The sequence below is a fragment of the Oncorhynchus masou genome, chromosome 16 (genome assembly GCF_036934945.1).
Source record: "Oncorhynchus masou masou isolate Uvic2021 chromosome 16, UVic_Omas_1.1, whole genome shotgun sequence".
NCBI classification, from domain to species: domain Eukaryota; kingdom Metazoa; phylum Chordata; class Actinopteri; order Salmoniformes; family Salmonidae; genus Oncorhynchus; species Oncorhynchus masou.
The window spans coordinates 17656987-17669930 of NC_088227.1; positions in this window are offsets into that span (position 1 = coordinate 17656987).

The following is a 12944-nucleotide window of genomic DNA, read 5'->3' on the forward strand; positions in this document are numbered from 1 at the left end:
TTTGGACTTACAAATTATATAAAGTGCCTTCGGGAAAGTATTCAGACCCCTTGACTTTTTCCACATTTTGTTGCGTTACAGCCTTATTCTATAATGGCTTAAAAAATGCTTCATAATGACAAAGCGAAACACATTTATAGACATTTTTGCTAATTTAAAAATGAAATAAAAAACAGAAACACATTATTTACATAAGTATTCAGACCATTTTCTATGAGACTCGAAATTGAGCTCAGGTGCATCCTGTTTCTATTGACCATCCTTGAGATGTTTCTACAACTTGATTGGAGTCCACCTGGGGTAAATTCAATTGATTGGACATGATTTGGAAAGGCACACACCTGTCTGCTTAAGGTCCCACAGTTGACAGCGCATGTCAGAGCAAAAACAAACCATGAGGTTGAAGGAATTGTCCGTAGAGCTCCAAGACAGGATTTTGTCGAGGCACAGACCTAGGGAAGGGTATCAAAAAATGTCTGCAGCATTGAAGATCCCCAACACAGTGGCCTCCATCACCACCAAGACTCTTCCTAGAGATGGCCGCCCAGGCAAACTGAACAATCGTGGGAGAAGGGTCTTGGTCAGGGAGGTGACCAAGAACTCGATGGTCACTTTGACAGAGTTGTAGAGTTTCTCTGTGGAGATGGGAGAACCTTCCAGAAGGACAACCATCTCTGCAGCACTCCACCAATCAGGCCTTTATTGTAGAGTGGCCAGATGGAAGCCACTCCTCAGTAAAAGGCACATGACAGCATGCCTGGAGTTTGCCAAAATGCACCTAAAGACTCTCAGACCATGAGAAACGAGATTCTCTGGTCTGATGAAACCAAGATTGAACTCTTTGGCCTGAATGCCAAGCGTCACGTCTGGAGGAAACCTGGCACCATCCCTACGGTGAAGCATGGTGGTGGCAGCATCAGGGGCTGGGAGACTAATAAGGAACGAGGCAAAGATGAACAGAGAAAAGTACAGAGAGATCCTTGATGAAAACCTGCTCCAGAGCGCTCAGGACCTCAGACTTGGGTTGAATGTTCACCTTCCAACAGGACAATGACACAGCCAAGACAATGCAGGACTGGCTTCGGGACAAGTTTCTGAATGTCCTTGAGTAGCCCGAACTTGAACCTGATTGAACAACTCTGGAGAGACCTGAAAATAGCTGTGCAGCAATGCTCCCCATCTAACCTGACAGTGCTTGAAAGGATCTGCAGAGAGGAATGTGAGAAAATACAGGTGTGCCAAGCTTGTAGCGTCATACCCAAGAAGACTCAATGCTGTAATCACTGCCAAAGGTGCTTCAACAAAAAAAGGGTCTGAATACTCATGTAAATGTGTTTTTTTATTTGTAATAAATTAGACAAAATGTTTTTTTTAATGGTTTTGCTTTGTCATTATGGAGTATTGTGTGTAGATTGATGAGGGGAAAAAACAAATTTAATACATTTTAGAATAGGGCTGTAAAGTAACAAAATGTGGAATATAGTGGGGCAAAAAAGTATTTAGTCAGCCATCAATTGTGCAAGTTCTCCCACTTAAAAAGATGAGCGAGGCCTGTAATTTTCATCATAGATACACTTCAACTATGACAGACAGAATGGGAAGAAGAAAAATCCAGAAAATCACATGTAGGATTTTTAATGAATTTATTTGCAAATTATGGTAAGTATAAGTATTTGGTCATCTACAAACAAGCAAGATTTCTGGCTCTCACAGACCTGTAACTTCTTCTTTAATAGGCTCCTCTGTCCTCCACTCGTTACCTGTATTAATGGCACCTGTTTGAAGTTGTTATCAGTATAAAAGACACCTGTCCACAACCTCAAACAGTCACACTCCAAACTCCACTATGGCCAAGACCAAAGAGCTGTCAAAGGACACCAGAAACAAAATTGTAGACCTGCACCAGGCTGGGAAGACTGAATCTGCAATAGGAAAGCAGCTTGGTTTGAAGAAATCAACTGTGGGAGCAATTGTTAGGAAATGGAAGACATACAAGACCACTGATAATCTCCCTCGATCTGGGGCTCCACGCAAGATCTCACCCCGTGGGGTCAAAATGATCACAAGAACGGTGAGCAAAAATTCCAGAACCACACGGGGGACCTAGTGAATGACCTGCAGAGAGCTGGGACCAAAGTAACAAAGCCTACCATCAGTAACACACTACGCCGCCAGGGACTCAAATCCTGCAGTGCCAGACGTGTCCCCCTGCTTAAACCAGTACATGTCCAGGCCCGTCTGAAGTTTGCTAGAGAGCATTTGGATGATCCAGAAGAAGATTGGGAGAATGTCATATGGTCAGATGAAACCAAAATATAACTTTTTGGTAAAAACTCAACTCGTTGTGTTTGGAGGACAAAGAATGCTGAGTTGCATCCAAAGAACACCATACCTACTGTGAAGCATGGGGGTGGAAACATCATGCTTGAGGCTGTTTTTCTGCAAAGGGACCAGGACGACTGATCCGTGTAAAGGAAAGAATGAATGGGGCCATGTATGGTGAGATTTTGAGTGAAAACCTCTGTTACGGATACAAGTATCCTGTGTGTGTATCCTGTGTGTGTGTTTCTTTTCTCTCCTTCTCCCCTCACAGGTGAAAATCATCACTCCCCAATCAGTCACCAATCATCAATCAGAAGACACACATCCTCCTGTTTCCTACCCAATCACCGTTCCTTTCCCTTTGTTTAAAAACCCTGTCAGTTATTTGCTGTGGAGCTCAATCTCTGTGGAAATGCCATATCTGTTGGTCTCTCTGTTTCACTCTCTCTTTGTGTATTGACCTCTCTTCTGTTTTAGCACCGCCATAGCACTTTGTCATCACCTGTGAGTATTGTTTTTGGTTATGGTGTTTGTTTGTTTGCTGGTGGGAAAAGGGGGAACCAAGACAAGTCGCCCATGGGCATACACTACCCGTAGGTAAACTTTGTTAAATACACTAGTTAGAACTGGGCGGACCACCCACTGTATTTTTGGTTAGTTAGTTAGCTGTTGTTAAAGTAGGCTAGTCTAGCTTAGGGGTGTTTTTGAATACTTATTGTTTCTTTCTTTGGGTCCAGCTCAGCCCCTTTTCCTGCTCCCCCCATTACTGTGTGTTTATTAATAAACCCTGAGTTTGACGGTAGATTTCAGTTGTTGTGGTTATTTCGTTCACACTTTTACTTTGTCACTATTATAAATTGCATGAGTCATGTTACGGGGCTCATTACCATCCCCCCTAGACTGTCCGGCCAAAAGAGATTCGTAACAACCTCCCCATCAGCAAGGGCATTGAAGATGAAACGTGGCTGGGTCTTTCAGCATGACAATGATCCCAAACACACCTCCCGGGCAACAAAGGAGTGGCTTCGTAAGAAGCATTTCAAGGTCCTGGAGTGGCCTAGCCAGGCTCCAGATCTCAACCCCATAGAAAATATTTGGAGGGAGTTGAAAGTCCGTGTTGCCCAGCAACAACCCCAAAACATCACTGCTCTAGAGGAGATCTGCATGGAGGAATGGGCCAAAATACCAGCAACAGTGTGTGAAAACCTTGAGAAGACTTACAGAAAACGTTTGACCTCTGTCATTGCCAACAAAAGGTACATAACAAAGTATTGAGATAAACTTTTGTTATTGACCTTATACTTATTTTCCACCATAATTTGCAAATAAATTCATTAAAAATCCTACAGTGTGATTTCCTGGATTTTTTTCCATTTTGTCTGTCATAGTTGAAGTGTATCTATGATGAAAATGACAGTCCTCTCTCATCTTTTTAAGTGGGAGAACTTGCACAATTGGTAGCTGACTAAATACTTTTTTTGCCCCACTGTAAGTCATGGGGTCTGAATGCTTTCCAAAGTTTTCTGTATATATCCATTGATTCTTGAAGAATATAACTTATAAATGCCTCATGAGCTTAATTCCATTGTCATACTCCATGAGAACCCAAAATATAAGCTTATTTTTCTCCAATGTTTGTAAACATTTCAAATGTAAACAAACACTATATGGCTATATGGCCTCATAACATGGTTAAAATGTTGATATCATGGATGGTCAGTCCATGCATCGAGAGCTCTGTCTATTCATCAGAGAGTGGTTACATTTCTCCAGTCCCATCCCTCAGCTTTTTTACCAACACAGAGGTGGGCGACTGTTTTATTTTTGTTTCATCTGTGGATTTGCCCTTTAAACAGCTGCATATTATCAAGATATCAAAGTGTCACCAACTAAAAGGTAAACAATAGGCCTATGGCAAATACAGCATGTGACATACATTTTTCACATGTACTGTAAATATCACTTTACAATAGTGCTCAAAGCACGCCTTTCCATGAGAGCAACATTTGTTTTTCAACTGGTATCAATGAGCCCAATCAGTCCTCCATGACAACAGAATCATAAACAACAGAGTAGGGCTGGCTAATAAGTCTTTAGTTTTAGGCTCAGGTAAAACAATTTGGTTAATCTACACTTCCATATTTCCAAGTCATATTCTTGAAGATCGAGGAGATCAAACTTATTGGAATGACTGGAATTCTGATATATTTGGTTTTTAATGTAAATATATAATCTTTTACTCATTTATGACAGTTGGGTACTTTTTCCACCACTCCCTACCAAGGTGTTTACAAAAACTACAGGAACAAGATCATCTACACGTATTGATCACCATACCCATTGGATGCAGTGATCACAATATAGTGGCTAGATCCAGGAAAGCCAAACTTCCGAAGGCTGGGCCCAAAATAATGTATAAGAGATCATACAAAGGATTTTGCTGGGACTGTGATGTGGACGATGTTAAAAATATTTGTTGGTCTGATGTGATTAATAAGGAGCGTCCACATGCTGCACTTGATTAATTTAAGAAGTTGCTTCTTCAAATTATTGATAAACATGCACCTGTTAAGAAACTGACTGTTTGAACTGTCACACACTGATCTGTTTCACCTGTTTTTGTGATTGTCTCCACCCCCTCCAGGTGTCACACATCTTCCCCATTATCCCCTGTGTATTTATACATGGGTTCTCTGTTTGTCTGTTGCCAGTTAATTTAGTTTGTCAAGCCTACCAGCGTTTTCCCCTTGTTCCTGTCTGTTTCTAGTTCCTGCTTTCTAGCTTTCCTGGCTTTGACCATTCTGCCTGCTCTGACCCTGAGCCTGCCTGTCACACCCTGGTCTTAGTATTTTGTGTTTTCTTTATTATTTTGCTCAGGCCAGGGTGTGACATGGGTTATTTATGTGGTGCGTTTTGTCTTGGGGTTTTGTAGGTCATGGGATTGTGGTTAGTGGGGTTGTCTAGAATAGTCTATGGCTGTCTGGAGTGGTTCTCAATCAGAGTCAGGTGATTATCGTTGTCTCTGATTGGGAACCATATTTAGGCAGCCATATTCTTGAGTGTTTCGTGGGTGATTGTTCCTGTCTCTGTGTTTGTTTGCACCAGATAAGGCTGTTTAGGTTTTCCACATTTATTGTTTTTTTGTATTCAGTTGTTCATGTATACTATTTCGTATTTAAACAACCATGGACACTTACCACGCCGCATATTGGTCCTCTGATCCTTTTCGCCTCTCCTCTTCGGAAGAAGAGGAGGAAATCCCTAACAGAATCACCCACCGCAACAGGACCAAGCGGCGTGGTGACAGGCAGCGGCAGCAGGAGCAACGAAATCCAGATTTCTGGACATGGGAGGAAATCTTGGATGGTAAAGGACCCTGGGCACAGCCAGGAGAATATCGCCGCCCCAAAGAAGAGCTTGAGGCGGAAAAGGCGGAGAGGCGCTGGTATGAGGAGGCAGCACGGCGACGCGGATGGAAGCCCGAGAGTCAGCCCCAAAAATTTCTTGGGCGGAGGCACATAGGGAGTACGGCGAAGCCAGGTAGGAGACCTGCGCCAACTACCTGTGCTTACCGGGGGGTTAGAGAGACCGGGCAGGCACCGTGTTATGCTGTGGAGCGCACGGTGTCTCCAGTGCGGGTGCATAGCCCGGTGCGGTACATACCAGCTCCTCGTATCGGCCGGGCTAGAGTAAGCATCGAGCCAAGTGTCATGAAGCCGGCTCTACGCATCTGGTCTCCAGTGCGTCTCCTTGGGCCGGCTTACATGGCACCAGCCTTGCGCACAGTTTCCCCGGTTCGTCTGCAATAGGAAAGCAGCTTGGTTTGAAGAAATCAACTGTGGGAGCAATTGTTAGGAAATGGAAGACATACAAGACCACTGATAATCTCCCTCGATCTGGGGCTCCACGCAAGATCTCACCCCGTGGGGTCAAAATGATCACAAGAACGGTGAGCAAAAATTCCAGAACCACACGGGGGACCTAGTGAATGACCTGCAGAGAGCTGGGACCAAAGTAACAAAGCCTACCATCAGTAACACACTACGCCGCCAGGGACTCAAATCCTGCAGTGCCAGACGTGTCCCCCTGCTTAAACCAGTACATGTCCAGGCCCGTCTGAAGTTTGCTAGAGAGCATTTGGATGATCCAGAAGAAGATTGGGAGAATGTCATATGGTCAGATGAAACCAAAATATAACTTTTTGGTAAAAACTCAACTCGTTGTGTTTGGAGGACAAAGAATGCTGAGTTGCATCCAAAGAACACCATACCTACTGTGAAGCATGGGGGTGGAAACATCATGCTTGAGGCTGTTTTTCTGCAAAGGGACCAGGACGACTGATCCGTGTAAAGGAAAGAATGAATGGGGCCATGTATGGTGAGATTTTGAGTGAAAACCTCTGTTACGGATACAAGTATCCTGTGTGTGTATCCTCTGTGTGTGTTTCTTTTCTCTCCTTCTCCCCTCACAGGTGAAAAACATCACTCCCCAATCAGTCACCAATCATCAATCGAAGACACACCTCCTCCTGTTTCCTACCCAATCACCGTTCCTTTCCCTTTGTTTAAAAAAAACCCTGTCAGTTATTTGCTGTGGAGCTCAATCTCTGTGGAAATGCCATATCTGTTGGTCTCTCTGTTTCACTCTCTCTTTGTGTATTGACCTCTCTTCTGTTTTAGCACCGCCATAGCACTTTGTCATCACCTGTGAGTATTGTTTTTGGTTATGGTGTTTGTTTGTTTGCTGGTGGGAAAAGGGGGAACCAAGACAAGTCGCCCATGGGCATACACTACCCGTAGGTAAACTTTGTTAAATACACTAGTTAGAACTGGGCGGACCACCCACTGTATTTTTGGTTAGTTAGTTAGCTGTTGTTAAAGTAGGCTAGTCTAGCTTAGGGGTGTTTTTGAATACTTATTGTTTCTTTCTTTGGGTCCAGCTCAGCCCCTTTTCCTGCTCCCCCCATTACTGTGTGTTTATTAATAAACCCTGAGTTTGACGGTAGATTTCAGTTGTTGTGGTTATTTCGTTCACACTTTTACTTTGTCACTATTATAAATTGCATGAGTCATGTTACGGGGCTCATTACCATCCCCCCTAGACTGTCCGGCCAAAAGAGATTCGTAACAACCTCCTTCCATCTGCAAGGGCATTGAAGATGAAACGTGGCTGGGTCTTTCAGCATGACAATGATCCCAAACACACCTCCCGGGCAACAAAGGAGTGGCTTCGTAAGAAGCATTTCAAGGTCCTGGAGTGGCCTAGCCAGTCTCCAGATCTCAACCCCATAGAAAATATTTGGAGGGAGTTGAAAGTCCGTGTTGCCCAGCAACAACCCCAAAACATCACTGCTCTAGAGGAGATCTGCATGGAGGAATGGGCCAAAATACCAGCAACAGTGTGTGAAAACCTTGAGAAGACTTACAGAAAACGTTTGACCTCTGTCATTGCCAACAAAAGGTACATAACAAAGTATTGAGATAAACTTTTGTTATTGACCTTATACTTATTTTCCACCATAATTTGCAAATAAATTCATTAAAAATCCTACAGTGTGATTTCCTGGATTTTTTTTTCATTTTGTCTGTCATAGTTGAAGTGTATCTATGATGAAAATGACAGTCCTCTCTCATCTTTTTAAGTGGGAGAACTTGCACAATTGGTAGCTGACTAAATACTTTTTTTGCCCCACTGTAAGTCATGGGGTCTGAATGCTTTCCAAAGTTTTCTGTATATATCCATTGATTCTTGAAGAATATAACTTATAAATGCCTCATGAGCTTAATTCCATTGTCATACTCCATGAGAACCCAAAATATAAGCTTATTTTTCTCCAATGTTTGTAAACATTTCAAATGTAAACAAACACTATATGGCTATATGGCCTCATAACATGGTTAAAATGTTGATATCATGGATGGTCAGTCCATGCATCGAGAGCTCTGTCTATTCATCAGAGAGTGGTTACATTTCTCCAGTCCCATCCCTCAGCTTTTTTACCAACACAGAGGTGGGCGACTGTTTTATTTTTGTTTCATCTGTGGATTTGCCCTTTAAACAGCTGCATATTATCAAGATATCAAAGTGTCACCAACTAAAAGGTAAACAATAGGCCTATGGCAAATACAGCATGTGACATACATTTTTCACATGTACTGTAAATATCACTTTACAATAGTGCTCAAAGCACGCCTTTCCATGAGAGCAACATTTGTTTTTCAACTGGTATCAATGAGCCCAATCAGTCCTCCATGACAACAGAATCATAAACAACAGAGTAGGGCTGGCTAATAAGTCTTTAGTTTTAGGCTCAGGTAAAACAATTTGGTTAATCTACACTTCCATATTTCCAAGTCATATTCTTGAAGATCGAGGAGATCAAACTTATTGGAATGACTGGAATTCTGATATATTTGGTTTTTAATGTAAATATATAATCTTTTACTCATTTATGACAGTTGGGTACTTTTTCCACCACTCCCTACCAAGGTGTTTACAAAAACTACAGGAACAAGATCATCTACACGTATTGATCACCATACCCATTGGATGCAGTGATCGCAATACAGTGGCTAGATCCAGGAAAGCCAAACTTCCGAAGGCTGGGCCCAAAATAATGTATAAGAGATCATACAAAGGATTTTGCTGGGACTGTGATGTGGACGATGTTAAAAATATTTGTTGGTCTGATGTGATTAATAAGGAGCGTCCACACGCTGCACTTGATTAATTTAAGAAGTTGCTTCTTCAAATTATTGATAAACATGCACCTGTTAAGAAACTGACTGTTCGAACTGTCACACACTGATCTGTTTCACCTGTTTTTGTGATTGTCTCCACCCCCTCCAGGTGTCACACATCTTCCCCATTATCCCCTGTGTATTTATACATGGGTTCTCTGTTTGTCTGTTGCCAGTTAATTTAGTTTGTCAAGCCTACCAGCGTTTTCCCCTTGTTCCTGTCTGTTTCTAGTTCCTGCTTTCTAGCTTTCCTGGCTTTGACCATTCTGCCTGCTCTGACCCTGAGCCTGCCTGTCACACCCTGGTCTTAGTATTTTGTGTTTTCTTTATTATTTTGCTCAGGCCAGGGTGTGACATGGGTTATTTATGTGGTGCGTTTTGTCTTGGGGTTTTGTAGGTCATGGGATTGTGGTTAGTGGGGTTGTCTAGAATAGTCTATGGCTGTCTGGAGTGGTTCTCAATCAGAGTCAGGTGATTATCGTTGTCTCTGATTGGGAACCATATTTAGGCAGCCATATTCTTTGAGTGTTTCGTGGGTGATTGTTCCTGTCTCTGTGTTTGTTTGCACCAGATAAGGCTGTTTAGGTTTTCCACATTTATTGTTTTTTTGTATTCAGTTGTTCATGTATACTATTTCGTATTTAAACAACCATGGACACTTACCACGCCGCATATTGGTCCTCTGATCCTTTTCGCCTCTCCTCTTCGGAAGAAGAGGAGGAAATCCCTAACAGAATCACCCACCGCAACAGGACCAAGCGGCGTGGTGACAGGCAGCGGCAGCAGGAGCAACGAAATCCAGATTTCTGGACATGGGAGGAAATCTTGGATGGTAAAGGACCGTGGGCACAGCCAGGAGAATATCGCCGCCCCAAAGAAGAGCTTGAGGCGGAAAAGGCGGAGAGGCGCTGGTATGAGGAGGCAGCACGGCGACGCGGATGGAAGCCCGAGAGTCAGCCCCAAAAATTTCTTGGGCGGAGGCACATAGGGAGTACGGCGAAGCCAGGTAGGAGACCTGCGCCAACTACCTGTGCTTACCGGGGGGTTAGAGAGACCGGGCAGGCACCGTGTTATGCTGTGGAGCGCACGGTGTCTCCAGTGCGGGTGCATAGCCCGGTGCGGTACATACCAGCTCCTCGTATCGGCCGGGCTAGAGTAAGCATCGAGCCAAGTGTCATGAAGCCGGCTCTACGCATCTGGTCTCCAGTGCGTCTCCTTGGGCCGGCTTACATGGCACCAGCCTTGCGCACAGTTTCCCCGGTTCGTCTGCATAGCCCAGTGCGGGCTATTCCACCTCGCCGCACTGGCAGGGTGACCGGGAGTATTCAACCAGGTAAGGTTGGGCAGGCTCGGTGCTCAAGAGCTCCAGTGCGCCTGCACGGTCCGGTCTATCCAGTACCACCTCCATGCACCAGCCCTCCGGTGGCAGCTCCCCGCACCAGGCTTCCTGTGCATGTCCTCGGCCCAGTACTACCAGTGCCAGCAACACGCACCAGGACTATAGTGCGCTTTGCCTGTCCAGCGCTGCCAGAGCCTTCCTCCTCTCCAGCGCTGCCGGAGTCTCCCGCTTGTTCAGCGCTGCCGGAGTCTCCCGCCTGTCCAGCGCTGCCGGAGCCTTCCTCCTCTCCAGCGCTGCCGGAGTCTCCTGCCTGTTCAGCGCTGCCAGAGCTGTCAGTCTTCAAGGAGCCGCCAGAGCTGTCAGTCTGCAAGGAGCTGTCAGTCTGCAAGGAGCTGTCAGTCTGCAAGGAGCTGCTAGTCTGCAAGGAGCCGCCAGAGCTGCCAGTCTGCAAGGAGCCGCCGGAGCCGCCAGTCAGCATGGAGCAGCCAGAGCCGCCAGTCTGCCAGGATCTGCCAGACAGCCAGGATCTTCCAGATCCGCCATTCAGCCAGGATCCTCCATTCAGCCAAGATCCGCCAGTCAGCCAGGATCTGCCGGAACCGCCAGTCAGCCAGGATCTGCCGGAACCACCAGTCAGCCCGGATCTGCCAGAACCACCAGCCAGCCAGGATCTGCCAGAGCCATCAACCTGCCTGAGCTTCCTCTCAGTCCTGAGCTTCCCCTCAGTCCTGAGCTTCCCCTCAGTCCTGAGCTTCCCCTCAGTCCCGAGCTTCCCCTCAGTCCCAAGCTACCCTTCAGTCCCGAGCTACCCTTCAGTCCCGAGCTACCTCAGTCCCGAGCTGTCCCTCAGTCCGCTCCTCAGTCCAGTGGGGCCCTTGGTTAGGGTTACTAGGCCAAGGTTGGCGGCGAGGGTCGCATATCTAAGGACGCATATTAGGCGGACTAAGACTTTGTTGAAGTGGGGTCCACGTCCCGCGCCGGAGCCGCCACCGTGGACAGACGCCCACCCGGACCCTCCCCTATGTGTTTAGGTGTGCGGCCGGGAGTCCGCACCTTGGGGGGGGTTCTGTCACGCCCTGGTCTTAGTATTTTGTGTTTTCTTTATTATTTTGCTCAGGCCAGGGTGTGACATGGGTTATTTATGTGGTGTGTTTTGTCTTGGGTTTTTTGTAGGTCATGGGATTGTGGTTAGTGGGGTTGTCTAGAATAGTCTATGGCTGCCTGGAGTGGTTCTCAATCAGAGGCAGGTGTTTATCGTTGTCTCTGATTGGGAACCATATTTAGGCAGCCATATTCTTTGAGTGTTTCGTGGGTGATTGTTCCTATCTCTGTGTTTGTTTGCACCAGATAAGGCTGTTTAGGTTTTCCACGTTTATTGTATTCAGTTGTTCATGTGTACTATTTCGTATTAAAAGAACCATGGACACTTACCACGCCGCATATTGGTCCTCCGATCCTTTTCGTCTCTCCTCTTCGGAAGAAGAGGAGGAAATCCCTAACACTGCCTGCCGTCCTGTACCTTGTCACTCCACACTGTATTATTGACACCTGCCTGCCCTGACCCTGAGCCTGCCTGCCGTCCTGTACCTTGTCACTCCACACTGTATTATTGACACCTGCCTGCCCTGACCCTGAGCCTGCCTGCCGTCCTGTACCTTGTCACTCCACACTGTATTATTGACACCTGCCTGCCCTGACCCTGAGCCTGCCTGCCGTCCTGTACCTTGTCACTCCACACTGTATTATTGACACCTGCCTGCCCTGACCCTGAGCCTGCCTGCCGTTGTTCTATACCTTTTGGACCCTGATCTGGATTATTGACCTCTGCCTGCCCTTGACCTGTCGTTTTTCCTGCCCCCTGTTCTAGTAATAAACTTGTGTTACTTCGACAATGTCTGCATCTGGGTCTTCCCTAAAACGTGATAAGAACTGTTAAGGCTCTGTGGATTGATAAGGAATTACAAAAACTGTATGGCTGAAAGAGATTGGGCAAAAGAAGTGGCTAATAAATCTGACTGGCTGACTTTGAGAAACGATGTGACTGAACTCAACAAAAAGAAGAAGAAACTGGATTATGAAGCCAAGATCAATTATATAAACTTTGGAGTACATTAAAGGAAATTATGGGCAGAAAGACATTCTACTCCATCTTTCAACGAATCAGATTACTTATTCAAAACCATTTGATGTCGCATATTATTTTAATGATTACTTCATTGGCAAAGTGGGCAAACCTAGGCAGGAAATGGCAACAACCAACAGTGAGCCATCGTACTCATGCATAAAAAAACTAATAATGAAAGAAAAACATTGCAAGTTTGATTTTTGTAAAGTTAGTGTGGGAGAGGTGGATTTTTTTTTAAATCAATCAATAATGACAAACCTCCTGGCATTGACAATTTAGATGGAAATCTACTGAGGATGGTAGCCACTCCTATCTGTCATATATTTAATCTGAGCCTAGAGGAAAGTCTTGGTCCTCGGGTCTGGAGGGAAGTCATTCCGCTACCCAAGAGTGGTAAAGGGGCCTTTACTGGTTCTAA